The sequence below is a fragment of the Anas platyrhynchos genome, chromosome 13, assembly GCF_047663525.1.
Source record: "Anas platyrhynchos isolate ZD024472 breed Pekin duck chromosome 13, IASCAAS_PekinDuck_T2T, whole genome shotgun sequence".
NCBI classification, from domain to species: domain Eukaryota; kingdom Metazoa; phylum Chordata; class Aves; order Anseriformes; family Anatidae; genus Anas; species Anas platyrhynchos.
The window spans coordinates 18,801,419-18,828,697 of NC_092599.1; the positions used below are offsets into that span (position 1 = coordinate 18,801,419).

Here is a 27,279-nt window from a genome sequence, read left to right on the forward strand (position 1 = left end):
ACTAACATGTTACATTTAGCTAAGAGAACATCAGTACCAAAAAGATTATAAAGGAAACAAAACGGGCCTGGAGTGGAAAACAACAGCAGGTATGCAACCAACCTCACAGCATAGTGGCATGTTTTAGCCAAGTTCAAAGGCAGTGCTTTTTTTGGTTTTGCGCCTTCTGTTCAACATATGATAATGCAGTTTTACTTGGCTGTTGTCAAAGAAGCTTATTAAACAGATGAATTTATTTTTACCAGTACTTGAGCTGCTATCAAAATTTAAATAATGCCTAATGAGAGGCACTGGCACAAGGTAATAAAATTATGATAATATTTGTCTAGCACTCAATATAGGAATTGCTTAACCAGGCTTTGCTCTCTAGAGGGTTACACTGAAAACGTGTACAAAGTTGAATATCTTCAAATTTGTAAACCAACACAAGCTTATGTGCCAATAAGTGTAAGACCAGGGAAGGAACATCCTTCCAGATGATCATCCATCAACTGTCCATTCTTGTAGTATACTGACGTTAAAAAAGAAATAACATTCTACTCATGAAAATAGCTAAGCTCAAGGATCAAATGTTGATGATACTCCAGAGACTTCTTTACATACATATTGAAATTTAAGATTCCCTTTCTTATGCAACAAATCAACTGTCCCCATTTGAACAGTCACTTTAGTTTATGAAATGATTTTGATGGATCACTGCTACCTGGCACAATGAGTTCCCAAACTAATCGCGCCTTGTAGAACGCAGCTCCTCTGGCTAACGATGCCAAGTTCCTAGCCCTGTCTCCATTTATGATTATTGCAGACCTGGTTTTCAATCACTGCTGAACAGAGGCCAAGCAGAGACATCATAGGGTAAGTACATTTTGCTTGACAACACATCTGTACATATTCAAGCTGTACAAATGTTCCCGCTCCACAAATTGTTGTTCAGAGAGACCATTACAATTCCAGAACAACTCAAGTATCACACAATTAAAATATTTTCAATAGAATTCCTTGTTCAGATTGTCACCAGCTTTTCAGGTTTTAGCAAAGATTAGGCATCCATGCATTTGTATGGCAGAAAGTTAATTTTGTCTCCAGAAGGATAGAGGTGGGGAGATGGCAGGAGTCAGAACATTTTGATGTATTGCAAGCCTGCCATGCTCATTATAGAAATACAGAAGTTAGGTCACTCATAGTATAATTCCTACATAACTACAACAACATTAATTTAACTAGCGTAAGAGATTATAGCAAAGACATGGTGATTCCCATGGCAACCATCAGCACAAAATGTACCAGTTTCACTAAAAATGCCTGGTCCTTCCTTGGGCAACTGAAGCCTTTCCTGCTGCTTCTTCATTGTTGCAATTATCTGCGCTATAAAAAGAATGTTAGGAAAGGCATGCCTATTAGGGGTGTAATGGCATTAAAGTACAGTCCTAATAAACTATTTTACCTGAAAAGTAGATAAGTTTCTCCAAAATGATTACAAATATCCAAATACAATTAAACTTAACATAAATCTTATAACACTGAGAGGACATCTGGTCCTTCTTACTTCTGTACAGAAAGGTGTATAGCACACAGATTTACACCCTTATTAGAACAACCTTTCATCTTGTTAATACTGCTTACTTCTGGTGAGAAGTGAGAAGACAGGGAACATTTACTCTTAACCCCCTAGTTCAAAAGCAGCTCTTTGTTGAATTTGATACAGACTTAACTCTGTATACTCTATCGAGTCTACATAGCAACATTTTTTTTAATCAACGTGCCTTGAACTGCTGAGATAATTTTGCCTTCTTGCAAACATCCCTTTAGCATTTGTCATGACACGCTCCCTGGAAAGGCAAAAGGGATAGAGTTATCTTCATTGCAACGTTTATTCTGCCATGGAGCAATTCCTCTGTATAAGGAGCTGGGCTGCAGCTGTGAGCCAACAGTCAAGTGATACCGCCTAAGAAGAAGCAAGCAATCCATACGATTTGTCTTTGGGCTATTTGTTTCAGCTATGTGCACCAAGCTTCACAGGGCTGTATGTCCTGCATTTCATTCATATGACTATTAAGTTCATTTCCCCCACCCCCAAGAGCCCTGTGGTACTTTTATATGGATTACAATTTTGTTTCCAATATTCAGTGTGGACTGCATAGATAATATAATAATGCACTTGAAAATTCAGTGTTGAGCTTGTCCAAAGACAACAGTAATGCAAAATTACTACAAGTCATCCCTGTTCCACACTGTTGTCACCAAAACTACTTATTCCTTAAATTCTCCAAGAAAAAACAAGGAATGAGCAGTTATTAATGAAAGAACAGAACCTTCTTCTGAATCCTATTGTTCTGAATATTAAGCATTAACATTAGATGAAACTTTAAGGTTTAGGATTAGGAATCCTCCTCTCAAGTAAAATTCCTTAATAAAATCTTAGTACTATAGAAGATATTATTAGATTATGTGAACCAAACCACATTTGCATTTCTTGCTGTAGTGTAGTGTCTAAGCTAAACCTATATTATAAAACTAATTTCTCTACTTGTTGACAATACTACAGAAGTTTCCAGAATGCAACAGCAGTACAGCACAGGTCCTAGTATACTGTCCGTCTTGGTTAACCCACATTATTTGAAGACACACCTGGAAGAAGTCTAATCAACCTTAAAATTTTAATCAAGAAAGTTATATCTTTGACCAGTGAAGCAGTAATACCAAAGTTAACTCTGAAAGTTAATAGCTGTAGAAAACCTTATTTCAGTACACCAAAATGTATGCTACCCATCAGTCCCAAGAAATTCACTTTCCATCTCCCTCAACTGCAGCACAACATACATTTCAGACTTTATTTTGACAGGCCACAGCAAAAGTGGTCCTTTTTCCAGTAAGATGCAAGTCTGCCTACTTACATTAGTGTCCTAATTTACGTCAGCAGGCTCAAATGGTTGGACAGCAAATAAGGTTACTGTCATTACTTAATATTTCACTTTGTGCAGAAAGCCCAGTAAAGACCTGAGGTGGGTTTACATTATAAACTTCAGGCATACGGCCTTTGAACATGATGAATTTATTTAGAAAACATAAAGAAACTTAGAAAAGGTTTGACAAAATTTAATCAGATGAAAAATACTAATTTTCACCGTGATTATTTTTCCCACCATCAGACAAAGCTTACAATAATAATATATGTAAGCTGTAATCAATAATTGTTAATTGACACAATTGATAATGAAAGCAATTGATAATTGTTGTTTCCTATTCACAGATCAGTTCTAACTGGAGAGATTATGTCCCTTTCCAGAGAGCATTGCAAATTCAGGTCATGTCTATGTTACAGTGATTTTCATACAATCTTTTTCACTCATTTCAATATGATAGATATATTAGAAGCACAAAGAGCAAGAAATAATATTACCATTACAGAAAAATCCAACAATTCAGGTAAAACAGGTTAACACCAGAGTTTATTAAAATGGTACCTCCACAGCCAGTCTTTGCTTCTTAACGCTTTAGTTCTCTCCCACAGGAGATAGCTAATGAAAACAAAAATACCTCCATAACACTGTTCACAGTTCCTTTACTCAGCAGATCACCAAACATTTGGCAAGCATGAGGTCCAAAAGCATTTCCCAGCTCTGTTACAAGAGGCTTTGACAAATGATATAACACAGAAAACATCAGATAGTGTAGGTGTGGTCGCAATCAAACATTCTAAAACAAACTACATCTTACTGAACGTAACTATAAGTTGAGAAAGCTACACAAATTACTACAAAAAATTTGAGAAGTTACACAAACACTACTGTTAACTGTTTGAGAAGATTATGCAAGTACCAAAGGACTAGAATACTTTCATCCTTGTCAGAAGATGACAGTGATTTGAAAAGCCAGGAAAAATAAGCAAACAAGTAACATGCTGTCTCTTCTTCATCACCTGTGGAAGGCCACAGAAGCAGCAGCTGGAGCACTGAAAACAAATAGTACCAATAACAACAACTAGAAACATTAAAAAAAAGTGCACAGTATTTATATAATTGGTCATTCACACATCTGAGATAATCCTTTCAAGGAAGACTTTTTTTGCTTGTTTGTTTGCTTATTGCTATTTTTCTTTGAACCTTTAAATTAGTATTCCTTTAAATACTAAAGTTCAATCTCATTGATGGAAAAAAAAATAAAAATTATAATAAGGTTTGCACCATTCTCCATGTTAACTTTACCATCCTAGCATATGCAGGTACTGAATTCAGCCACTGGCAGCAGTGGCAACAGAAACAAGTGAGCATTTATTAGAACTGGGATTTTAAAATGGACTGACAGAACCTTGGCAAAGAGGTTACCATATGATTTTTTTTCCACCTGCTTCCATACTTGTTACAAGTATTTACAGCATATAGAAAGGAAAGGACGTGACAAATCTTGTAAGCAGATGAAAAAACACAAGTTATGCTTTTTGGCACCTCCACAGAATGTGAAGATAATAGTTTGAGTCTGTGTATTTTCTATACTCTGCGTGAAAGACAGTCTTGCAATAACATACACCTACAGTATCATTAAGTTCAATGATTTCATTTCTGACATTTAAACTTCCTTCTTATTAGAACAAACAAAAAAAGTACCTAGTCTTTAATAAGTTAATTCATGGAGTTCTGTGCAACGGCTAAGAATATATGAAAAGATGACTGCAGGGAACTGCTTTCAGATCTTGTGAATAAGATTATTCATAGGCATATAATTCAATGAAATTAGCACACACCACTAGTGACAAGGCATAATTTCATTAGTCAGCCATGTCAAGGTTAGTATGGGTCATTAGATTGATGTTTGCTGATCATTTCTTCTTTCAATTAGATGCGCATAAATGAATCTCAACGTACACCAATGTCTTGAAGTTCTAACATTTATAATAGTTCTTAATTGCTTTCAACCTAAAGAGAACTCAGTAAGAGGATTGCATTCATCACAATTTGTCATGTAGTCATAATACTATAGAATTAATTTTTAAAAAGAGACAAGATATTTTATTAAGTATTGATCACAAATTCACAGTATTTAAGGATTCACTTTTGTCTTCATGACAGCGGTAATATAAACAAATGAATACCTAGCTAGTAAATTCCAAGCCTCTTATCACACTTTCTTGTATTAATTTTCCATTTACTGTTCAGCTGTCATATTAAAAAGAAAAAGAAAAAAAAAAAAGACAAAAGACAGACATTGGAAAAGAAAGCCTCAGAAGCCACAAAAAGGAGAGACAGAAGACTGCAGATTTCACTGCAGCTACAAGTCTAAAACTAACCTAGGACTGCAAATAGCATGTATGGGAAAGATTAAGAAAATTCTGCCTTTCTGATCTCCAACTTCTATATAAAAAGTCACAAATTCCATTTCTATTCCAAAACATTTGAGTGAGCTTAAATGTACTTTCTCTGTGGAGCTCAATGTCTGGAGAATGTCCAGACAGATCCAGTATGAGCACTGCCTAGCTCTGGTTGTCAGTTTGCAATGACAACTCCAACTTATATTGGCTATATATGTTATATAGCCAATAGCAGCTAAAGTGCTCCTAAGAGATATCAAAACCATGACTGAGTTATCTCCAGAAACATCTCAAAGAACAAAGTCAATAGTGTATTTCTACAGAAAAATGACAAAACTATTCTTTCTATCTAATACATGTTCTGGTTTGCCCTGCAACTATTTACTCTAAGCCTTGTGTGTTCTGGATGTCTCAGGAAGTTCCAGAAGTATTCTCTGACTAGTGTTAGAAGTTTTCAAACATTCACTTCACTGGTTTTATAAGACCATTATCATAAATGTAAATGCATAAGCTCAGAAGGACCCATAAAAATCTGCATCCTAAGATAGTCTCTCTACGCAATGATATAATGACTCTAAAGAACACTACCTCAACATTTACCACAAAATCATTAAGTTAAACATAGAAGGCATCATTTATAGCTCTGGAAAACAAACAAACAAACAAAAAAAAACCACCACACATTCAGTCTGAAGACTTTTGTACCCAAACAACTCAAGTTGTCAGTAGCCTGGGATAAAATTTTGCCCATCCTGTGTACCCCCAAGAGGTGTACAAAAAGCAAGTTCCTAATTTGACAAATAAACAATGTATTTTGGTTTTAACATTGTGACATGTTAATCCATGGATCAGTTTTAATATTAGACAGACCTCAATGGTTGTTGCTACAGATTCATTGAAAATAAGCTGAGCCTTTATGCCTACAAGTACTGGCATCACTTTCATACTACCCTGTTACAGAAGTGTTCTAGATAACAGCAACAACCCCTAGCACACATCTGCTCAGAAATATACTAATTTGCTACCAGAATTATACTGCCCGAATGTAGCACTGATTGATGCAAAGGCAGCACCAATGCCCAGAAAATGTGGAAAAGGAAGTTTGGACACACAACTTCCTTCATCAAAAAGAAAACAGAAGGAAACTGCAATATTCCTCAGTTCTTCTGGCTCACATTTATTTATTCATGTGTCAGTCCTTATTTCCACAGTCCACATATGTTTATGATTGCTATGATAAAAGCCTAAACAAATTTGGAAGTGATGGGGGACAATGTCATTTTCCCCATTAAAAAAAAAAAAAAAAAAAAAAAAAAAAAAAAAGAGTTTTGAGAACAGTTCCATGATGCAGGTGTTCTGTTCCTTATTTTTACGTCACTTCTATTGCCACAACTTCTCTATGGAGAGGTAAATGTAACTAAGAATTTAGGTAGTAGCCTTTTCAACTTTAAAGTGTTATTAACCAGGACCAGAATGTATACTAAGTGTAAAAGCATTTTCAACCTACACACATGCACAGTAAAGCCACATCAGATTAGTTTCTAAAGCTGTTGCTTGATTTTAAAATGCAAATGTCTCTCATGCGGAAACCTTAGTTTAACTATTTTTCCCTGCAATCAACTACTTCAGTTCATTCAATCATGCAAACCATTCACTTACCCACAAACTAACCAATTGCTTTCATGTTGCTTGACTCCACCATATTTACTGTGCTTTTTTCATTTTTGTATATAGGTTATTTATTTGCAGACCATAATAAATCTGCTTTTTAATGTATCATGCTATAGCAGTAAATAAATTTCATAAATTATACTGAAGCACTACCTCTCACTTTTTCCATTCACCAATGCAAAAGTTTATCCTCATGCAATACCTTTTAACTTATAAGGCAGATGAACTACGTGTGTAAGAGAAATGTAGGTCCAAGGACAGCAAAAAATTGTGCTCATTCTCATTATCCCATGCTACAAAAATAGCATCCTCAAAACACTGCAGCAAATAGTATCCTGAAGATTAATTTCCTCTCCTTTCTCATTGGGTTTACTTTTTCCTCCACTCACAGGAATCACAGATATGCGATCTACTGTGTAATTTTAAAGCATATTTGGAAGCTGGCCAGTTTAATCTCATATTCTTTAAATGCTAGTTTGGGACTAATCTTCTCACCATTGACAAAACATCATGGCATAATTTCATCGTATGTATTTTGGCTCCAGTACCTGTTAGAATGGCAGCAAACTAGGGCAGCAAACCAAGGCAAAATTTTATGAACTGTTCACTAGGAATCTGATACAAAGGTTTGAGAAACACTGCAAAAGATTTTCTGCTCAACTTATGCCTCAAGTCAGTTTTCAAAACCATAACATCTTATGGTGTCTCATCCATAAAATCTTATGCAAGTTTTCTGTGTGTTCTGTCAATAACTATATTCTCAAAACAGTTCACAGGAAAGAGAACCTTATCTTTTTTATGTACAATGCACTACAGTATGTTGCATACCATCATGATCTGTGTATGCTTCAGAGACATCTTATGTGAGAGACTACGTACTGCTCATCTCAGCCAGAAATGCCATCTTGATCAGATTGACATTGTTCTTTTTTGATGGTAAGAGTTATTTAAGAGTTATTTAAGTTAAGATGGGAAGAGTTTACTCTTGAGCTATCTTAGAAAAATAGCAAGGCAGTAAAATAATTTTGTATGTTTTTTTCAAGTATTACTCTACAAAACAAAATATATCCAGCTGAAATAAAATAAAATATAAGGAATTTCTGAGTAAAACAACTACCACTTCTGTCAGCACAGAGTTATTGAAAACCTTTTAGTTCAGGAGGAAAAGTAAACCTATTCCTCTGAGCTCACTTATGGCTAAAGTCACCACCTTAAAAAAATAAATAAATAAGTATATTCATATTATATATATATTACCTCAGAGGAGCTAGTTTTATGGAAAAGCTTGTTTTATGGAGAATATTTCAGCTCATCAACTTTTTTTTTTTTTATATAGCTTCAGACAAGTTTCATAGTATTTCGATATTCTTTAGGATAACTACACCAAAAGAAAACACTATTTGCATTCAACCATCATTCTTGTATACGAGCCAAAACCACACCTGAAAACACAGGCATTTAATCTAAAATTTTTGAGCTCAGAGAAGACCAGAGCCTGCGATTGTTCCAAGTCCACCTCTACTTCAAATCTTAGATAAAATTATTTAAAATAACACTTGTAAAAATGCCACTTAAGTCACTTCCACTTAAGTTGCTTCCACTGAAATAGCATCCTCAAATCTTCTGCAGTGGTGCCAAAGACAGATTTAGGATAATATCTTCAGAAAGACTCTTGAATGCCTGCAGTTTCAGAAGTGTAACTAAGTGTGATTTCACATATGCAAAACGACCTAAATTAAAAAGGGGTCAGCAGCTGCCTGGGACTCACTACCTCTGACAAAGTTGACTCAAAACTGTACTAAGTATACAAACTGTACTAAGTATACAAAATGCTTTTCACTTGTTTTGTGTGTGTGCTGCCGCCCTTGGTTATGCTGCTATAAGAAGCACCAGATACAAAAGAACAAAAATCTGCAATGTTGACAGCAGTACAGAGGCACAGACAAGCAAGATCAGAATTAACAGCTGCTACAGTGTGTAAGAACTATTAGGAATTCAAAGGTCTTCACCTTCTATATTGCACTTCCCTAGGATGCTTTCCTACTGGCTTGCCGTGTGCTCACAAGTTTGTAGAATGTTTACATCTCACCATGCATTGTTTCAGCATTTGAAGTGGGCTACAAGGAGTACCTGGTACTGGGTGATAACAGTAGCTATTGAATGATCACTTCCAACCATCAACTTCATAGCTGGGTTAACTTCAAACCCATGAATTAGAAATTATCAACCTTTCCTGAATCACACAGGAGTCCTTGTTTGCTGAACACTCTGTTTTTCTGTTTCAATTCACTGACATATATCATGGGAAGTTTACATAAAGCTTTTACATTTCAGCATGATAGCCTTGTATTTTCTTGAGAGGTACTCTCTGTTCTGGAGAATATCTCCTAAGCAATATCAAGAGCTACAGAATGAGACATAAAAAAGGTGATCTGAATCCTTGTTAAGCCTACCAGATCTTAATATTTATGCATACTTATTTTAAAGTGCTTAATTTTAAGCTGGAGGGAGTGGCACTATGAATTAAAAGGACAAAAATGATCTTGATAACAGGACTGAATACACGGTAAATGCAATAAAGACCCACAGCATTACACTGATGATAAGGAAGATAATCATCTCTCGTTTCCCTGAAGTCTGACATTTTTCTTAACATCTAGCCCACAGAATCCACAGGCTACCTGAGAAAAGTTGGCTAAATGCAATTGAAATTTAAAAGTTAAAACAATTTCATAAACCACAATACCTACACAATGGTGATACTAGCAAGCAAAGTCAAAACATTAACATTAATTTACCTACATACATATTTAAGGTTACATTTGCACCTGTACAACATACACATTAGAAAGAGACAAAAGGAAAGGTGCTAATAAAATTATCATTGCCAAAACAGTGAATTATGAACAGAGAGAGCAAGCCTGAGTCTTAGTTTATTAGCTTCTTTACCTTCTCAACATTTTAACAAGCATTAATCTGTCCTTAAAAGCAATTCATACAGTAGCACTATGTGCAGAACAGCTTCTTAAATATAGAGAGCATTTTCAGATTACTGGATTTTCAGATTCCATGTCCTTAAACTTCTTTATAAAATAATCTTCACAAGAGCTATTCAGAATAGTTCAGTGACTAGCTCACTTCCCCAAATGTTCAGATTTAAACAGTACTTGCTTTGAGAATGTTACTGAAACCATACAGACATGTCTAGTCTTTACAGAGAAGCTGACTTTAGTATGTTTGGGATGTTCAGCCATGGGCAGCCCTAGTTCCTACACAGCTCAGGTAAAGGCAGTTGTACCAGCTGCCAGACCTGGGCTTGACACCATTTTGTTGCAAACTGACCTCTTTTGTAGCTGCTATTGATTTCAATATTTAATCTGTTGATTTTAAACAATTACTTTGCCTAAAGAATGTACAACTAGAGTTAATCATGTTAAACAACATAGGGAGAAATTCCAGGCTGGTGTGCCTAATTAGCAGAAAAAAACAGTTTACAGTTAACAGTTAAGGAATTGTCTTAATGAAAAAAAGCCAATCCAGAGAGCCAAACTCATTAACTACTGTGAGCTGTTATCTCGTTTGAAATTAAACTGAGAAATATTATGCTCGCACAGGCAGGGGCTAGCACTACTGATATGAAGAGTACAGACCAAAGACAGGTACACCAGTATGTGGAAGTGAGCGCTTAGAGAAGCCTGTGGGCAAACAACATACCAGTTAATGGAAAAGACTGCCATTGAAGAGCTCCTAACCTTGTGCCACCAAACATCGCAGTAAGTTCACAATACAACTGGCTGAAGCATCTCAGTGCTTATGGGTTCCATGAAACAGTTTTCCTGCGATTAGTTTTGCACTCCCATTACTGCCACACTTGAAACGAGTTTTGCTGAACTCCAACCTGAGCCTTAACTGAACAGACTGGCTGCTTAGATTGGAAGTCTACTGGGTTTGTATCCAACACCACAGCTTGCTTTATGGCCAGGAAAGTACAATCCTGTCAAGAACAGAATTTAATGAAAGTTGAAAGAAGGATTTCAGGCAATCTCTCTGTGCTCTACTCTGCATTGGTGTGGCATCACATTGATTACTGTGTGCAGTTTTGGATGCCACAACATCAGGACATAAAACTATTGAGAGCATCCAAAGGAGGGCTGCAAAAGGTGAAGAGCCTACAGGGCATGAATTCCCTTCAGCCCAGAGCAGCGCAGGCCGAGGGGAGGCCTCATGGCGGCCTGCAGCTCCCTCACGAGGGGAGCAGAGGGGCAGGCGCTGAGCTCTGCTCTCTGGGGACATCGAGGGAACGGCATGGAGCTGGGACAGGGGAGGGTCGGGCTGGGGGTTAGGGAAAGGTTCTGCACCCAGAGGGTGGTCGGGCACTGGCACAGGCTCTGCAGGGCAGCGGTAACAGCCCCAAGCCTGCCAGAGTTCAAGGAGCATTTGACAACGCTCTCAGACACAGGGTCTGATTTTGGGGTGGTCCTGTGCAGAGCCAGGAGCTGGACCGATGATCCTTGCAGGTCCCTTCCAACACAGTATATTCTAAGATTCTATGAATCCAAATGAACCTAAAAGTGAATTTTGTGATCAGTAACAAGTCATTCTTGAATTTATTAATTTGTAAAGCAATTAGTGGTGGTTGTTTTTTTTTTTCCTTATTGTCTACCTCCTGAATTAAACAGGAGTTGAGCAACTGTTCCATTTCTTGCCCTCCTTAAAATATTTTTATTTGTGAACTTGAGAGCCTTATGAGAGCTGTTACCTGAGACATATTTGAATAAAAAATTCTTTGTGTGTGTGTGTGTGTGCGCGTGTGTGTGTTTGTGTGAATATTCAATAGATTTTATTAGTCCCTGCATTTCCACAAGGAAAATCAGCTCTTGGGACATGCCAACTGTGCCAAAATCCTGCATATATATATATACATATATAAATATATATATATATGTTTATTGGATCATTTCCACACAGCACTTAATAAATTTTTAAGTCAGGTTTGATACACAGATGGTTCTTCATAACCTGGATTTGCACAGAGCAGGTATGATTCAAAACATTCTTTATTCAGAAGGTACTTTGCTTTAAGATGTTTAACTTGTGGAAAGTTAGGCGTGTAAAGAAATTCCCCCATCTAGAATAAAATTTTCTGCAAGTCTGCAGGCAATATGGACTGTAAGATGAACTTGTAGTGCAACTTTCCCTCAAAAATTTCTGATACAGTGGAAAAAAAATACTATCACGTTGTAAATTTTTAATATATATCAAAACCTATATCTTTTAACAACCACTCTGGGATACATAATTTTAACTGTTGTCAGCATCAAGAGAGCTTTTGTATACTTCAGTCTAGCAGAGTTTCATGCATCACTTAGAGCAAATGTTCCCAGCCATGAGATATTCCACAGCCTCTACAGTTTGGAATGAGTCCATGCTGCAACTACAGAAATAATTGCTGTGGCCATTGGGGTGCAAAAAGCACGGAGTTTATATATATATTTTTTTCCATGAGTATTAATATCAGATTCGTATGTAAGGTTTCATCTTCTATTATCTACTCAAGCCAAATAATGAGTAGCTCTAACAGCAGAACAATTGGGACATGTTGTTTATAGCACTGTTGCTGCAACAATTAACACCTGAAATATATATATACTGACCAGGGCAGGGAGTACTGTATCTGATTAAAGAAAGAGATGCAATGGAAGTAGATGGCAACAAAACTGAGGAGGAAAGTTTTCCTCCTTAAAGAGACTTCCATACATCCAGTACAGAAAAGGTATATTAGAGAAGTTTAGAGAAGTCTTGCTATGATTTTAATAGGTATGTGTTTCACAGGGACCTCTCACTGCCTATTTACATTTCATAGCAAAGGTTGAAGACTGCATCTATAGAAGCTGAGAAGTACCAGAGACTTTAGTTTGCTGGAAAGAAACTGTCTTACATAACACATTTGGTGCATTGCCATCAGTTAACTCAGTTTGATTACACATGATTAAAAACAAACATTGATACTTAGTGCTTCTGCACACATGCTACCTAGAAAAAACTCTTATTCGGTGCCCATTAGTGAGAACACAGAATTGAAGCTTTACAAGGATGAAGCCTTTAAAGATTACAAAAATTAATATATCAATTAATATACAATTGTATCATATACAATTCATACTGATTTAACTGCCAATTTGAATACTATGGAACTGTTTCAAATTACTTTGCCTATAAAAGTTGCATGCAGAAGTAAAATTTAGAATTTGTATTTAGGATATTCTATGACTCTTAGATAATTTACTTTAGGACTGAAGTAAGAGGTAGGATTATATGTATGCGCACGTGTGTGTGTGTATATATATATATATATATATATATATATATGCAGCCCAAATTATTAAGTGACATTTAAGAATATATTTGTGTGCTTTGACCTTCTGTAAAAATAAATGGAAAAAACTGTTTTAGTAGTACAGTGTGTTTTGTTTTTCCACATTAAGAACTTTAATAAAAGGAAGTCAATTGACCCCACTAAAATGCAAGCCTGACAAGAACATTCCACGTGAACAGGCTTCCTAAAGCAGTGAGCCACAGTCATTGCCAAAAAGTAACTCACTAAAAATTCCCCTGCTGAAAGAGAAATTAAGAATAATATAGGAATTTCCCACCATGCAGTTTTATCTTTCCTTCTTTGTGCTCCTGTCATTATGTTTCCCACCGAAGTGCAGACCTCAGCCCTTGACAGCTTTCCTCCTCAAATTCCTTTTCATTCAGGCTGCCAGAAACAATTTTGTCTCTGTGGGGAATGGATCAATTTATGATAGTTGCTACCAGGGGGTGCATGTATTTTCTGTGGTAAGTCTTCACTTATCAATAATGCAAAGCTGGCAAAATATATGTTGCAAAGCCAGTTGCTTAGCCAAGGTATCACTTTCACCAGTAGTATGTCCTTACCTTGCTGCCTTATCTATAGCATTGAGTTTATCGAAAGCCACAAATACAAGCACACTGCGTGTGCTCAGCTGTCTTTCGAATTTAAACATATACTCTATTGTGCTTCCTTAACTACAGTCATATATTATCCATATGACCAATGTCTAAATAGAGTGTTGATGGAGAACGACAACTGTTATTAACTAAAAACACTTCTAGAAGAGCAATGATGACCACAGTGTCCAGCATTTTTTTTAGCAGGTTACTAACAGCAAGTGAGTTTCTCTGCAGACAATGTACGACTTGGTACTAATTTGGTGGCTGAGTTCAAAATTCATGGTTCAGGTGACCAACTGCTGTTACAGCCATGAACACAGAAGGAAAGAAAGAAGCAATTACGTCTATATATTTTGAAGCGTACTGCTAGTTACCACAGCTACAGACCATGTTGCATGTCAGAGCCATGAGAGAGGCTAGTGCTGCTACTGAATAACAGGATTTTAACTGTAACCAATACAACCTAAGACCACAGATTTTCTGCTACTCATATAAATGCTTGTCATGCTTCATTTCAAGTTACTATAAGGATTCTTACCAAAGGTTAGTACAGTTCAACTCACCAGCTATGCAATTTTACTACTTGTGGTAGGGAAAGAAGAGAGGTAAAGAGAGAAGAACTGAAATGTCTTGGGGGTTTTATTTGGTTAAAACATTGTTTCCCCTGCAAAAAGGGATTCAGAACATCAGAAACTGTCCCCCTTCTGCTTCTCTCTTGAATTATCAATAGCCCTCAGGTGGTCAGTTTTTCATAGTTACCTCTTACTCCTTGCTGTTCCATTTTAGAAAAAGAATGAAGAAAACTAAAGCAAATGCAACTATTTTACCTTAACTTACTGCTATTGGAAAACATTTCAGATTAGTTTCCTCAGAAAATTAACAGTAAAAGTGGTAATTTATTCCAGTTTGGTTATATCTCCCTTTTATACAAAGATTTAATGTAGTGACTTCACAAAATTAATTTTTCAAGTTCCTCCATGTAACAGCTGAAAATCCTGTGGCTGTGACAGATGGGACTAAATTGAACACTAAAGAGACATCAAGCAAATATCGAAAAGAATAAAGATTTATAGTGACACGTTATGTAGCATTAGAAGGAGCTTTACATTAAAAGGGGAAAAAAGTGATTTATTTTTTTTTAAAGTTTCCACCAGTGTCACAGAAGCTTGTGTCTCTGAACAGCATGAAATGATTTCCAAGCAATTTGTTCTGTTAACAAAATAATCGTAAATGAAGAATCATAATTCTTCTAATAACACAGAATTCTCTAGCTCAGAAGACCTACACATAAACCAAGGTGACATAAACATCTTGGACTTTACTGAAGTGTTTGACATCGCTTCACAAGCTGTTCTCTTCAGCAACTGACAGAGAACAGCCTAGATGAAACTGAGAGGCACAACTGATGGGGCAACAAGTGGATGTTTCTAACAAACGATCTACTGCAGAAGTAGGGCAGTGCTTTACATACGTCTTGGTGAAGTCCAATATTTTGATATTTTCATCCATCAGATGGGAAGTTAAAGCACACTTCTGAAATTTGCAGGCTCAACTCTAGCCTTTCAAACAAAGACAGTACCATCAAGATTTTGCATGCAGCTTAAGTTGAAATCCCAGTTCAAATGAGGAAGGCAGTAGGTCATTCTAATAAGTTAACCAAAACAGTCAACCAATGCTGAACTGCCCACAGAACTGCCCAGTTCTACCTACAAACTTTAACTCTCAAAAGGATATGATGAACAAGTTTTGAAAAACTATTACCATGTCCATTTCTCACTAATTTTTATGTTTCCCTCTGACATGAATGCTTTGCTTATGCAATTACTTTTACATTCCATTTACGTGGCTTACAGAGACAGTTGTTTAGGTCTATGGAATGAAAAAAGTACACAATTTTAAGCAAGAACTTAAGTGACAGCACAGCAAGAACTTCATCAGTTTATAAAAAATACAAAAGTAATTTTCTATTTCACAATAAACTTTCACTTAAGAACTGAGGTATAGCTTTCAAGCATGCAGAGAAAACAAAACCAAATGTAGCAGACTATCTGAAAAGCAATGTTGAACTCTCTGCCCATGGAATTGTTTCTTTATCATCAATTTGATACTCATGTGCAGCAAAGCACAGAATTATTCCCTCTCCTACCCTCCCTCCCCGCCTTTTTTTTTTGTCATTTGAAGAGCAATTTACCCTCTGTGCCACTGCGTGGAGCTGAGATCCAGCAGTGCACTGATCTAACTAGAGTGGCATTCCTTCCAGCTGAATGTCTTACACGATTGAAGTTAACAGCAGCTGCTTAAATACCTCAGTGAATCAGGTCCTACACATTTTTCTCCCATCAGCAAGTGAAATTTGCCTACTAGCAGAGACTTAGCAAATTCCTACACATAGAAGGAAGCTAATGAGAACAATTTATTGCAGTAGGATTTATTATGGGTCCTAACAGTTCCCCAAATGAGTCAGACTAAAACACCATAGCCAAATTTTCCATTTGCATAGTGTAAGTTATATCTCAGGAAAAATGTCTCTTTTGGACATTTATGACAAATTTCACACACAAATCCCATAGCATCTTGTCCTGGTCACAGAGAAGGTTTTTACTTATTTATTTTAAAGTAAGAAACGTGTTTTAATATAAAATATATCCAAGATGCATGCTTATGTAGACAAAAAAGACAAATCAACACAGCACACAGTTAATCTTGATGTTTTGCAAGTCAAACCAAGCCAGATGTTCACTTTAGTCTCAAGCTTTAAAATGATTGCAAAACATTATTTCCAGTGGGGCCTTTACATATGAATAAAGTGCTTCTCTCCAAAATAGTGGAAAAAAAGAACTGTGAACAACAGAGTCTGCATGAAAGTAGTAGCATGAACAGAGTAGCATGAAAGTCAAGACTTAAAATACTCCAGGCCCATTACATTTTACAGACCTAGAAGATGAAGTGACAGAAACCTTCCACCATGCCCCCACTGGTCCACCAGCCAAAAGTAACTTAAAAGTGTTAAACTCCAATAGCTTCCTTCACACCCACAATAAATGCCACTTTCCATTAAAGTTGTCTCAGTGCGACTGGGAAGACATAGGAGAAAACCTGATTAGGCCACAGGAACAAAACTAACATGGTTAGAAATCAACAGTTCCAAGCAACCAAAGCTGCTATGAAATTTCTGTATTTTCCAAGTGTGAACACAGAACAGTTTTGTTTGGTTTTGTTTTCTTTTCTAAATTGGTACTGGAGTTCAGTCAAGATGCTAAAGGCAAACAAGACGTAGTCCTAGTTTCAAGCAGTTTTAGAATGGAAGCATTGCTCCCCCCACCAAACAGGAATTACAAGTAGCTTTCTGTACAAGCCTCAAAAATACTATTTTACTCCATCATGATCGTTTCTTTAGAAGCGATTAACACTCCAAAGATCTTAGGGGTTCCTGGTATCTCTCTGACCCAGTAACAGGCCTTGTGTACACAGGCAGAAAAGCATTTCACTCCATACAGTTCTAATTTAATCAGCTACTTATAACAACTGGAAAAGAAAAGAAAGAAGTTTTAGAATAAAGTTACTACGCAGCACGGTAAGTAAACCAAATCTGTTGAAGCAAAAATCTTTCACTGGCTGTTAGTTGTTTTTTTAATCCTCTGTCATGGGGATGTGATTAAGAAATAAAACACAGCACCTTCAGGATGATTCATTTCCTGTCAAATTAGACTGCATACCAAGTCAACTATTTCCAAGGCATTAGCATCTTTGCATATCATTTTTCACCTGTAATCTGTGTGTCCTGTCTATATAATTCACTCAACATTTCCAGTGATCTAGATTTCGAAAAATCTGAGTTTAGCAGCTATTTCAGGTAAGTACTGAGGAGATATTTGCCACAACTGAGCAATGTTCTCTCAACTTCTCCAGCAGACCAATTTTCTACTGTTCTACAACATCTATATCATAACTAAGCCCAGCAATAAAGAAGCAGTTCAGAAATTATCACAGCATAAAACATTTCATACAAAACAATTTAGATTTATGCTCAAAGTTTAAAACAATCTGTTTAAAATACTAAAGTTGTTTTGAGAGAGAAAGAGGAAATTCAGTTTTATTATTCTTTCATGTTTCTCCAGCAGAGAAATATAAAATAAGTTCTCAGTAGAATGTACCAGAGAAAGGGGAATCTTTAGATGGTGAGCAAAAGAGGAGACAAATTATAGCCAAAACATGCCATACTTTGCACCCACCTGACAGAGATCTGCAGAGGACCAAAATATTAAATCAGACTGAGCATATTTCAATACCTTTTGCCAACATACCTCTGTGTAGTATTCCCAGTCTCTGTCTACTTTTCTGGAGTTTTCCCCTCCCCACATTCTTGCAAACAGATGAAAAGACAGTATTTGTGTGCCTGTAGTGAAATGGGGAGCTGGTAAATAAAATCCATGTACACAAACACATCCTTTGTGATTATTCAAATGGGCATTTTAAATCACAGTCCACCAAAAATACCTATATAGTTGTAAGTAGAAGCTGAATGCATAAAATTGAAGTCTCATTTGCCCAACAGCATTACCATAATCAACACATCTAACTCAGTTAAAAATTCAGCTCATACATAATGTCAACATGGAAAATATTATATTCTCTCTAACTTACACAGTTCATTATTTGCTATAGCAGAAAGTTATCTCTAACTGTAAGGTTAGGACAGGACTTCTTATTCTGTTTTTGAAACAATTGAGATTACAAAAGAAGCAGATATCCTATGATCAAGTATTAATTGTTCCGATCCATTAAAGAGATTAATTTTATATCATACAGATTTAACACAATATGGGCAATACAAAGGGCTCATAATGCTCATCTACATGATCAGTATTTGCATCCCAGTCATGCAGTCTGACTAGGTTATTACTGAACATTGCTTCTACAGAATGCTTTATATTAAAAACTAAAGTTATATATCAGCTTTGTACTGCAACAGTAAAAGACCTGAATTCTCATACTCTACTTTGTTAGTGTCTGTCTACTATACTCCCAGTGCACAAGATCTGATATACCTCTAGGGCAAAAAGGAAGATACTTCACCTTTCTTAAAGAGATGCATCAGCTGCAGCGTACCTTCAAATTAAGAGTAGCTCACACAAATAGCAAGTAGATAACCACTCAGCATTTCGAATAGCAAGTTCACTGAATAATAAGCCTCCAGGATGAATAATTATGTAGTCTCACCCTTCAGCCTCCTAGTTACTTGGTAGCTAAACACAGGCCTGAACTGCATCTATACAAGAGCATCAAAGCCTAACCAGCCCCAGAAGGCCAATGATCCTGGCTCTGTGGGAGCACTGCCTATTCAAAAGGGGTCACCTTGCTCTGTCTGGCTCAGAACTGAGGCTTCTGTCGCAGCTTTTCTGCCTACCAGGGCTGTAAATTCATTTCATCCAAGGAAGCAACTGGGAATCAGATTTTTACTCCTCAGCCAGGTCACTGTCTGGTATACTGGTATACAATGATATGCAAAAACAGCACTCCACGAGAGCTTATTCCAGTCCCTCACTGAAGAGATTCCATTCATAAGTTTTAAGAGTCCATATGGTTTATTACACTGTATTGAGTTACAACAACTCCAAGAGTTCTGATCCAGTATCCTTCAGAAACAGGAAAAAAAAAAAAATCCCCAAAAACGTAAGCAAAAAGGTGCCAATTTTCTTCTTAAAATTGTCAACATGAATAAGCTTTTTTTTTCCTTACCCCTCTACCCTGTACTTGAAGTTAAGCATTTCTGTTAAGCATTGCAGAGCCACTAAGTTGCTAAACCTTTATGTAAAAGCACTACAAGGAAAAATATGAACAGGTGCCTAATCCAGATGGATATCCACAGCTGGCAGGTACTCTCAAAAAGCAGAGAATGAGATGGCAGAGTTAATGAGGAGGAATATTGATCACAACATAAGCAGAAAACCTGGAATCACTACCCTGTGTGCTGTGAAAACACTGGATTTAACAAAAACAGCTATAAATAGTAAGCATCTTCCCACACCTTAGTCACCACAGCAATGATTTATCAGTGGGAAGGCAACAACAACCGATATAGCAAAGATGGAGGCTGAACCAAAGCTTTTAGAAATGTGCAGAGCAGGGCCCAGTCCAGCTCCTGGTCCTTCAGTTTAGCAGTCTCCGAAGTTTAAGCAAGATTAGTTACATTTTAATGAAACCCATAAAGGTTTTAATTACTTTATATATATATATATATATATATATTAAAAAAAAAAAAGACAAGGAGCACTGTAGTAGTACTTGTTATTCAAAAGTCAAGGGACAAATCTGTATTAACACATTTCTTGTAGTAAGATTCAGAAGCAGAAGCAACAAGACAGGAAAAGATCAAGAGAACCATGGTTAAAGCAACACGTAAGTTGGTTAAGGAGCTTAGTTATCCTATTTTATAAATAAATCACTTAGATTATTTGATCCCTGAAGCAGAAAACGTTCTAGTACACTGCTGCTACACTTGTTAAACATGCTCCTAACACTCACTTTTCAGAATTAGTACTGCACACAGTAGCTCTTTCTGGTAGCTAGTTTATAAAGCATTGCCAATATTTCAGTTTTGTTCTCACAGCTATGTTTTGGTGGAACTTTCTTGGGAGAATTTCAGATATGCTTCATCCAGCAGAAAACTTCAGCTTTCTCTTCAAGCTTTGTCACTTTTCATCAGTGTAGTCTTTAGTTTAATATTTACGAATCATACTTAAAGTATTCTGCTTCTTAAAATAGCCATAAGCAGCAGCTTATGAAGAAAGGTTCATATAATCAACATTTGTTTATGGATCATGTTGAATTCCCAGATATTTTCTTTCCAAACTTCTTAAAATATATTTTAATTACTCCAAGTCTCCATTGTCTACTTTAAAACAGAATAGAGAAAGCAAGAAAAATACTCCTCTGTAGTCCAAAGCAGAGTTCCAAAGAGTTCTGCTATTTCATCAGGAAGCTGCTTTGCTTGGAATATTGTACAACAAAATTGCCTCTCTGCTCAAGAAAGGCAGAAAAATACATACCCTTATTTCTGCATCAACACAATGATTTAACCTAAGGTGTTTTTTTTGTTTGTTTGTTTGTTTTTAAATAAGAGGTGAATTTACTTTTCTAATAGATGAATACTATGGTATTAAAAACAAACAAACAAACAAAACAAAACAAAACAACTGCTTTTTGAAGTATGGGAAAGTATGCCCTGTAAATCTTGTGCCTAGATCAGGCACAAGAGTGAGGCCAGTATTTCTAGACAATGTAGTCTCTGATCTTGTGGAGAGGAATGATCACCTTATTCCCTATTCTTTTACCAGGTACAGGTACAGGTACAGGTACAGGGTACAGCCCTGTGAACAACGGTAATTTGTGGAAATGATAACTTAACTTCACATCAAGAACAAGAACTGAAACTGTTCCCATCAAATCAGAAGTACCACTGAACGGTCTTTTCATGATTTAGTTAACCACCCAAAAGTATGTACTTCTACAAGTTGTTCCATCCAAGACAGAGATGCAACATACTCATATTTAAGATATAAGAACAGGAATATTGAATTAACATCTGTCTGTTACAAATATGCCATCTCCTGCTAGCAAAGGAGGAAGAGAAATTCATTTCAGGAGTGATTTAACAAAGACATCTGTTCCAGTTATGAAATTATTTTCAGAGAATATGGCACAGATTAAAAGCTTTTATTCTTAAAGTGTTATAGAATAAATTAAGACAAATCCTTCATCCAATATTGAACATGACAGATTTCAGCTGCAAGTCCAACAACCCTATTTCTACCAAATAGGAATATCTTCATGCTTCCAAGTGACACTAGTTTTTATTAACAGGTTGACCAAGCTAAATTGAAGAAGATAAAGAAGGCGGCTAACACAGATTCCTCAGACCATCCATACACGGCATAAACACTGAATTGGAAGACACAGATTACTATTTACCTAGGTGTAACAGATGGACCAAAGCCACAGATACCCAATAAGACAAAAAAGTTCTTAAAAACTTTTCAGTGTCCTCACACCACTATTTCCTCTGCCATTCTTTTCATCTTTACTGCAACACTTAAAATATATTCATAAATGAAAGAGAAGTTCTGTAATATTCAGCGCATCTTTTTATCTAGCATTTTCAACAACTAGTTCTGTCCACAACCAAATAATCAGTCAACAGTCATTTTCCTACGCGAGAACTCCTTGCAGATCAGTTAAATGTGGATATGGCTGGCCATATGGCATCAATGAAGACCAATACATATCCCAAATAGTCAGAGCACTGCAGAGCTCTACAACCCCCAAACCACATCCTTTACTTAGCAAGAAACAGCATTAAGTAAATTCCTTTGAGGACCACAAGCTAGCTACAGAAAACATCAACAGTCAAATTTTGGTATTACAAAAACCTAGAGTTTGGGTCTCTAAAGTATATTCTAGATGTGTCTTGGCCCTTCCCCTCTCAGTTTATTCAGGATTCATAAAATATCATGGCCTTCCTTACTTCAGCCACTTTTATTAAAGTATCTTGAAAAGATACAAATAGGATATCTTAGATTCCTCTATTAACTTAATCTTTATTGTTCCAAATAAAATAAACAGTTATACATAGCATTCAACTAGGTTTTATTTTTAATGTTCGTCTTCAAATACCTTGGGAAAACTTTTGCTTTTTTTTTTTTCTTTCACAGTCTGCCCACTAGTAACTCAAATTTCCATTAAATGATGGATCTAGTATTTATTACTCTCTACCTAGCTGTGTATCTGAACTGGAGTTATGACATGAATACAGTATTTTGTTCAATGCTCAACTTTTACAAACTTTTTTCAGTAGTGATTCTTGGTGTCACTTTTCAAGAAAGATAAGCAAGTGATGCTAAAAGAACCAGACTGTTCAAAAGGAGCCAGAATGCCCAAGGTCTCACAAGTCTGTGATGTATTTGCATACTTCAGACATCTTCTACCAACTCCTGAAGGGTAATTCTCTGGAATATTTACAGTGCTTATTATCGCTGTTATTAAGCATCTAATTTTTATCCTCTGAATTTCATGTTAACATTTATATTAATTACACAAATTGTTGTTAATTATACAAATTATTATATAAATCATATAATATCATTTAGCACTATAGTATAAATTAGTGCCAATTATATAAAGTAGTATTTATCTCCATATATTAGTGACATCGGGTTGCTGCCTACAGATGGGTGATTCAGAAAGTAACTAAGACTTGCTATTTCAGTTTCACCAATGGTTAATTTAAGTCTCACAAGTTAGCAATTATAGTTAAAACACAAATCTATTTTCCTCCTACCTCTGGAAGTTTTTATGTGCTCTTTAACAGTGCCATTAATAGCTCTGCACTTATGCTTGTTTTTATTCCACTCCCTCCAAAGTTACTGTTACTTTATCAATAAAAATTGAGGATCAGATGATGCTGTATCAGTAACTGAATACATATACATTAAGAATACACACCATCAGAAACAGACTCTAGACATAATAGCTACAAATGTAGTGCCAAAGCTTGAAGTGTCTGCAATTGCTCTATTTTAACTGACTGATGAACCACACAGGTACCTTAAAGATGCCTCCTATAAGAACTCCCATAGTTTACAAAGTGTTGGCTAAGAACCAGGAACTACTCTTCTGGTAGACCTGTGTGAGCTGTAGGATCCAGATAAGCTGTCGAACTTGCTAGTTCAATAGTTCACTAGTTCAATATGTTCTAACTGGCCCAAGCTCATATTTGCAAAACTGACAGCTCAGTCTCCACTGGAAAAAAAAAAAAAAAAAAAAAAAAAAAAATCCTCTGCTCTATAATTAAGATATATTAGCATAATTGTAAGAAATGTGTAATTGATTTCAAAGATTACAAACTCTCTTTATAACTTCTATACAGCAATGACACTGGGCAGTCAATAAGTAGGCCAGGAGCTAACAGTTAGTTCAATATTAACAATGAATCAGTTATCTTACTTCTCACATGACAGCATCACTGGTTAAGTTACCAGTGTCACTTCAGTTGACACATTTCTTGAAGATGGACTAAGTCAGCTAAAGGGTAAGGGAAACAGAAGAATCAGTGGGTATATGGGATGAGGATAGGTATAAGAAAATAAGTTCCCACTACAGAAACTAGCTGCTGCTTGTTGGCACGCTCTTTGGTCGTACCAGACGTGGTAGCCCCGACAAATGCTGAAAGAAGTTTTGCAGTAACAATCTTTAAAATTTGTATTTTATAGTTAGCATTTTTGTTTAATCAGATATATAGTATCAAAGAAAAAGCATGGCAAAACACTCTCTGTCCACAAATAAAACAGATTTTTCAGAACAGACATTTTCTATAATAGAAGCCTCTCTTTTTTTTTTTTTTCAGTCACTCCGTCCACCATATAATTGAAAGAACAGCTGAAGTTTGCAGTGACTTATGGCAACTATTTCTTACAGCAGACAGCAGGGTGTTGTCATAGCACTTGTCTCAACAGGTCAGTAGCAGTTCCAAGCCCCATTAGCTGAAAAATATACGTTTAGGAGTAGTTACTTCTTCATTATAGTATTCATGTTGCTCACTACAGCAGTTCCTTTTACAGCTGCTGGCAGAGTAATTAGGTTTTTAACCAGCACAGACAGAACAAGGACTTTCTAACCTGCTAATAGTAACATTTTTCTTTTTTAAATGCAGAGTCCACTTCCACATTGTTGCTGAGAAATATAGGGGCTGAACATTTAAAAACTTCATTTCTATGGATTATGACATTATAAATTGCATATAGATGGGAATATCTGGTTTAATTCTTCCCATAAGACCAACTATACTTTGCATAAGTATTATATGTTCTTTACATGCTCTTAAACACTTCTGCTGTAAATCATGTTACCAAAAGCTTTCTTAAATAACAATTCCACTTCATTTGGTCTCACAAGTAAGAATCAATCCTCAAGCCGGCAAAACAGTGGTATTCAGACTGTAATTGCATGTTTGTACTTCTGATGCACAGTTAACTCTCAATTTGTTTCCCTTGGTTTTCTTTTCCTATACAGTTTTTTTTTTTTTCCTATTTTTTCCCATCTCAGGTGAAAGCCAAAACTCTAAAATATTGTTTGTTAATCCCATTCACATTAGGCATAGCCTAATAAGCAATTGTAAACACCATTTGGATAAGAGAAAGTGCCTATCTATGAGGACTACTTATATTCTATTACTACTCTTCTTGCAAAAGCAACAAGTCTAATATTGCTTAAAAGGAAGTCAAGTTGATTATTATAATGATTATCCACAGATAATCATGAATAGAAGTACTGCTGAAAGTTTGTGATAATATTTGAACTGCCACGTTAGTCTTGCTCTATCCCTTTGGAAGTAAGAGGAGAAAAAGTAAACAATCTTCATTTCAGAAAATTAATAGCCCTGTCTGCTACATGTCAGTAAGACCAGACCTGGAACATCCTATACAGCTCCAGCAGCTACTGAGCATTACCAAATCAATACCAGAGATCACTAATGACCAGCTATACAAAAGGTGCTATTACAAGTGCTGAAGTATATTAGGAGGATTGCGGGAAAAAGATCAATTCAAGCTACTCATAATCATCCAAATGATCAAATATTAAAACAGAACTGTCTCTCAATTGCAACCTTAGGAGCCTGGAAAAGAGCATTTAGAAACAGAACTTACTGTAAAAATTTCATTTTAATGTAACCAGATTTAAAACCTCATTTGTCATACATTATGGTGTAACAACTGCAAAAATTTCACTTATTCGAAGTGTATAGTAGCATTGCACTCTTGTTTAGCCAGTTCTCTACAAGACTCCACAAAGACAGCACAGGTTTTCACATGCCCTCCCTTCAGAATATGTGATTTACTAGAGGTAAAAGCATATTTGGTTTTGATGGCTTGCAAGCTATTTTTAGAGGTTTGAAGTTAATCCAGCTCTGAGCAGCTAACAGTGACCCATCCCCAGCCTCAGCCAGTCCACCCTAGCAAGGATTCTATCTAGCTATTAAGAAAATCAAATTACCATTTTTAATGCATGAGACTGCTTTATTGCTTACGTTCCAATGCAGGTATTAACATGGACAAATACCTGCTCACGAGGACTGTACTACTCTCTCCAGGGAATGGATTTCAATTCAAGATGGCCAGCTTATGTAAGCAAGAAAAATGACAAAAACTTGCATTAAGTTTCTCTTTCAATAAAGAGCAGTGTTTTAGAGCCACATATCCATCTGCTTGACACCAATATTTACACAAAGAAAACTATTTGGACAAATAATATAAGGAGCTAGCAATGGCATAAATATAGCAATACTGCTAAAGATATAGGCAAGCCTTTCAAAAAAGAACATGGTATAGGCAATGGATTGTTTCATACCTCATCTACAGAGAATCTGCAAAATGACTTGGTATAGCAGGGAACTGGCAAGAGCTGACAAATGAAGATTCCTTGAAGCATGGATGAAACAATATTCCTGATTTTAAAGAGAATGAAGATAAGTACATGTTTCACCAAGTAGCCCCAAGTACTGTGCAAAAACACAGGAATGGGATTTTTAGGTAAATACCCATTCTGAGGCAGCTACTTCATTGGCATATCAGACTCTGTTAATCCCATGAGGGCGAGAGGAAAAGCACAAGGGAGAGGAAAGGTGAACAGTGAATAAATGTCTAAACTTAAAACAAGATACTAATATATTCCTGTTGCACCTAACAAGTCTACATCTACAACTTACAGTAAATCATAATACTGCATGCATTTCACTTCCTACTTCAGAACGAAACATAACTTTTGGAAGTACTTCTAAAGGAAAATTAATCTAATTTTGCAGATAATTCAAGACACAGACTATCATTAGAGGCAGTTGTTATTACCTACAAAGAACAACAAAACTAAAAATTTTCTCAGGCATGCAAAGCTCATCCATAATCAAAGCCCTTGCTTATAAATCCCACGGATCAGTCAAAAATTGATATGAAGCTGCCATTTTCGATCCATACACTGACGATTCTCTTCCCACAGCTCAATTCAAAGCAGCAGCTGAATGAAGAAGTGGTCGGGAGTGTTACAAACAGCTTGCATTCTTAGGTGAGCTCTGCAAACACTAAATTCACTTTGCAGACTTGGGTTTCCAGCACCAGCAAATGGGAGAGGAAGGCACTAATGCTTTTATTGATAAAAGTGAACAAAACTTAATTTCACCCAAACCAGATGTTGACTGATACTGGTGTGTTCATTCCTCTGACAGGTTCTAGAGTCCTGCGTCATTTAATCTTAGTTCTCTGCAGTAAAGCAAAGTTGGA

General features: G+C 36.2%; 1 protein-coding gene across 10 annotated transcripts in view; it reads right to left on the reverse strand.

The window, feature by feature from the left end:
• Positions 1-27,279, reverse strand: part of IQSEC1 (IQ motif and Sec7 domain ArfGEF 1) — a 342,853-nt gene that overhangs the window by 288,706 nt on the left and 26,868 nt on the right. The window lies entirely within an intron of this gene.